The following is a 5,359-nucleotide window of genomic DNA, read 5'->3' on the forward strand; positions in this document are numbered from 1 at the left end:
TTCGTCGAACTTTCGGATAGCCCTCTCGATGTCCGATATTATTATAGCGAAGAACTTCGCTGCGTTTATCGCGGGCAAGACGCGGGAAGGCCGCCGCGCCAATGGCGAACACGGGGCGCTCTCGGCGAGTCTCGGAGGGAGAACTAGATTCGGAAAAGTAGTGCTTAGCGCAATACTTGCTCGTAAAGGATAGAGATTCGGAGGCCTAGTCGATAACCGGGTTATGCTTTTTAAGCTAAGGAAGACTAAGAATAACGGGGTAAGTCTTCGGGAGTTTCGTAAGGAAAAACATAATATATTCGGTATACGGGCCGATAGTAATAGATGAGTAGCAGATCTAGGTTACCTTGCCGGCGGCCGCTATCGTACCGTTAAACATTTCTAACTCCCGAGCGTACGTAAGGTCTTAGAACGTTAAGCCGAGCTCTCTCGCATAGTCGTAATCTATAAACGAGTAGCCGGTTGCGCCGTTATTAATAAGAGCTACAGTTTTTAATAATTTCTTTTAATTTCCTATTAACGTTTCTACTACGAAAGGCTAGTAGACTAACTCTTTCTCTATAGCCGAGCTAGAGAAAGGGAAGGTAGTAGCAGATACTCTCAGTTTTAGAACAAATAAACCTTGCAAGCGACTATATATAAGGTTCAAGCTTTTCCCTAGCCGCTCGGAGCGGCGCTAGCCGGTAAAGGCGTATCTAGAGTCGTAACATTCGCGGCGGCGACTCGCTATATCGTTAGCGTATTTAGCCGGCCGACGAGAGACGGGTAGAGGCGAGTAATATATCCTTTTACTCCGTAGTAGATGCATTCTCCTACCGTACGGCGACGCTACTTCTCTTCTTCCGAAAGCTTATTATTTACTAGGGGCGCGCGTAGACGGGCGCCGAGCGAGGCAGCGCTTAAATCTATCAGATCGGCGGTAGGCTAGGCGCCTAGCGGTATTAGGGCTATAGCCGGAGCTAGTGCTAAGGCCGGCGTCTAAGCTGTCTATAACTTCGACGGTAGCGTAGCGAACGGCGACGTAAAGCGACCGGTATTCGTACGGGCGCCTCCGCGGTTAGCGATAATTTTCGCGAAGTTTCGAGTCGTATTATCGATACGCGTAAGTAAGGCGTACAGTTCGGTAATGTTTAGATTCTCCGTATCCTTATCGCGGACTTGTAGCATTATTTCTTCGCTAAGGCCGCGTACTAAGATCTACTTAGCGACGTCCGGGGGGTATTCGGCGTACCTAATCTCGTATTAGAAGGCGGTATAGTACTCTTAGTAGATCTTGTTTGCTTGCTTAAGTTTATCTAAGTTTAGGCGCGTAGTTTGCTTACGGTCGGGGTCGCCGAAACTAGCGTCGAGGGCCTTCTAGATAGTAGCCGTTATAGTTGTTTCTGCATTTTCTAAGAGGCTACGGCAGGAATCGAGGGCGGAGCTACCGAGTAGAGAAAACATAAATCCGGTCTTTAAAGCTTTAGTCGGATAGTAGTCGGCGTTAGCGAGAAAGCGGATCTTAACCTATATCTTGAATTCTTCGTATACTTTACGCTTGCCGGTAAAGCGTTCGGGGTCGCTTAGCTTCTTACTCTTGTTCGAAGTAGGTATAAATAGGTAAGAAGCGGGTGCCGCGGCGCCTAGGCGAGTAGAGGCGAGCTGCGACTAGAGGCGGCCTATCTCGTCTTCTTTTTCCGCGATAGAAGCATTCGCGTCGCTAAGAGCCGTACTAAGGCTAGTACGGGAGACCGAGAGGAAACGAGTAGCATCTTTATAAGCCTTAAGCAGGTTAACGAGCAGTTCCGGGTCGGTAGCGTAGGCGTAATCTAGCTGTTCGCGCGTAGCGGGGATTTCATTCTATACTAAGCTTAAAAAATCGGGTACGTCGTTAGGTCTTATATTTTAAATCTATTCGTCGGGCGTGTCTATCTTAATAGAGGCGTTTTTTAAGGCAGTTCGTAATATAAGGGTTAGTAGCTAAGTAGTGAGAATGTGTACGAAACTTCGAACTAAACTAAAGGGAGTACTAAATTAATATAGCTACTATCTATATAAGACGAACTGCGAAGAAAGGAAGAAGGGTACCTTAGAGGGAGAGCCCCTTCCTTAGTATTCCGCCCTATAGCCGTCTAGCGCGTCCGACGCGTAAGCGCAAGCACGTATGTCCTACTTATCTACTGTCTCGTAGCGCCTTTGTCTCCTAGCTAACTAGCGTAGCGCGCGTATGCGAACTCGTTTAACCGCTCTTAAGCAAACATGTTTCTCCTAGCTCTTCCCTACCTTCCGGTTCCTTCCTACTACTCGGATCTATCCTACGACTCTATATGTCTCGCTTGCTATCGTCCGTATATACGTACGCGTAGTTTAGTGCAGTCCCGTCGTTCGTATGTTAATATATAACGTATTATTCTACTATATGCGGCCTCCGCGGGAGTCCCTAAGATGTTACGTTATACGGCTAAGTAGGCGACCTAGGCGTACTAGGCGTACTAGGCGTATTAGGCGTACTAGGCGTACTAGGCGTACTAGGCGTACTAGGCGTACTAGGCGACCTGCTTCGCTAGGGGCCCCTACTACTAAGGCAACTTAAATCCGATATTACTTTATAGTATAGCGGCTAGCTTATAGGACTTGTCGGTGCTTTCTAGGCAGCTACTATAACACCCTTGCTTCGAGTAAGCCCTTCTTTCGATTTAAACGTTCTTTACTAGAAGTCGTTAAGCCTTTGTCTCGCTTCTTACGTCGTTTTGATAGCTTTGTATCGTCGCTCTAATCCGCCCTATCGTCGCCGTGCTTCCGTTTTAGCCTTGCCGGATCTTTACTATTCTTGCCCTTGTGCTAGTTACGTTAGTCCTCTATTACTATGCTCTAGTATACGTTACCTTTATGAATTTCGATCTAATACTAGTCGCTATATATAAACGAGTATTCTCCCCGTTTTCTTCTTCGAATCTAGTATCCCTATCCGACTCTATCGAGTTAGATAACGACTTAGTTCTATATTCATCTTCTTCGTAGTTGCGACCTATCCTAAGTGTACTACAACGAGTAGTAGTATTGTTGCGAATCTAACGTAGTATATATTAGACTATACGCGTCTTTATACTTGTTTACCCTACGAAAAGGGGGTATTAAATTGCGGTTTCATCTTCTGCTCCTATATAGACTGCCCGAGTCGCCGTCTATAATCGCTTATTAGTCCTGTCGGATATGCCCCGCTAACGCTAAAGCATAATCGTAGCCTATAGACTGTTCGCTATTTTCGTACCTTGTCGACGCTAGCCCGATTCGGTCGCGAGTCGGATTCGGGAACTATTAATCTAGCGCTATTATTAGTCTAGCGGTAATTATTGCAGTCTATACCGACGGCATATAGCAATACTATCGACATTGCACTAAAGCAATCGGCGCATTTAGACTATTTATTCCTCGCTCGGTCGCTACTACGGTATATATAGATGTATATTCTTTATCGGTAAATCAATCGGCGTTAGCTAATCCGCTAGGTCGAATACATACCTTCGAAGCCGCCTCGCAGCATTACGGGTTAGTTAGAACTATCTCTATCGGCGTGTTTAGCCAATTCGAGGTTAATAATACCGTAGAGGCCCTATACTCGATAGGTGCAATTCTAACTAGATTAGCTAGAGGTATGCAATCTACCCTAGTACGACGACTGCTAGTCGTAGCCGATTTAGCCTTTCCTTAACTATCGCGCTACCCCGAGTCCGCTATCGCTACAGCGCGATTAGGGTACTCAAATATAGGCCGAGATTAAATAGATAAAGGAAGAGATCGCGGCGCTTAAGACTGCTATATGTAATATGCTTACTATATATTAGTATATGTCTAAGATCAAAGCGTAGTGCTTATCGTAGTCGGGGCATCTTGCCTTCCGTTTAATAAATAGATTAGTGCCTATTACTATTAGAGTAGGACTTCTATATCGGACTTAGTGAAATTAATTATTCATCTTGCTTTTCTACGTTCACATTTACGCTCGTTCTGCCTCCTTGATTTGCCTATAGATTGCAAATCGCAGCTGTAGGCCTCTGCCTAATATATCGGATAGACTAGCCCTCTACTATCGCTCGTTGTTAATTCGAACGTGTCTATATTAGTCGCTTATCTAATGCAAGGCGTCGACGCCGGCTTCGAAACTATAATCTACCCGTAGCATCTTAACTAATCGTTTAAGGTCTATATTATCGACTCCTACTAACGCGCAGCCTCTAACTATAGGCTAGCGATAATCGAGTTTATATAGTCGATATATAGGTTTTACCTTCCCGTTCTACTCTTATACTATAACTATACTCTGCTATACATTATTTAGTACGCGGTACGGCGGTACCGCTCTAGATCCTTCTAGTATCGCTAGTCTAGTATCCGTAGATATAGCAATTTCCGCGCAATCGCTAGTATCGCCGACTCTACGCGTTATTACGCGTACCGTTTTTCGTCTCGTCCGTCGGCGATAATTAGAACAAATCTTATATACTAGGCACCTAAACGCAGTCTGTCTCTCTACCGTACGGATCTGCTTTACTGCCTTAGGGAACTCTTCTTCGTATTTCTCGTCTGTTAATACTAGGTCGCATAGGTGGCCTTGCGTCCTTCGGCGTTCCGGCAATAACAGTAATCGGAACGTGCTACCAATCTAACTAGACTCCTAAATTGACCTCTCGACGCTAGCGTAAAATGCGTAGTATATCGACGGCGATAGGCTAAGGCCGCGGGTAATACCGCCTATTAAATATTGATCGCGAGGTAGTTAAGTACGTAGCATTCTCGAAGGCGGTAGTTATATATATAGCGTAGTAGAAAGTCGACGTTAGTTAGTAGTAGAAACTAGAACTACTCTAGTCGCGGGGTTTGCTAATGCCGACTCGGGCCCTAATTCGGTATCGAATCGGGTGCTAAGCCTACTAGGCAACTTCTACATCCTCTATTACTAACTTCGGCAGCGGGTTCGGCAAATTACGTTATCTATTATCTCGCTTCTTAACCTTACGCCTAGTGTATTGTATTGCCGCAGATTTATATACGGTCGTTTATTCGGCCTCCTACTTAGACTACTACTCTAGTATACGATCTACAGAATATTTCGATCGTTTTATGCCTTTGTTTGCTACTCGTTATAGCTAAACACATGCCTTTTCGCCGCCGATAGAGTTAGTAGCATCTATAGAAAACATGCTATCTTGATCGTTAGCTCGAACTATCTATATGCCCTACTCTCGGGTCCTAAGACTAACCGCCTTACTAGCCTGTACCCTCGTACTATAGCGGGTCTAGTCTACCCGCCATCGTATAATAATTGTTAGTTACTATAAGGATATAGATCGGTCAAATTGGCTACATTGCGTAGCTATAA

Source organism: Pseudocercospora fijiensis, assembly GCF_000340215.1.
Source record: "Pseudocercospora fijiensis CIRAD86 unplaced genomic scaffold MYCFIscaffold_4, whole genome shotgun sequence".
Lineage (NCBI taxonomy): Eukaryota > Fungi > Ascomycota > Dothideomycetes > Mycosphaerellales > Mycosphaerellaceae > Pseudocercospora > Pseudocercospora fijiensis.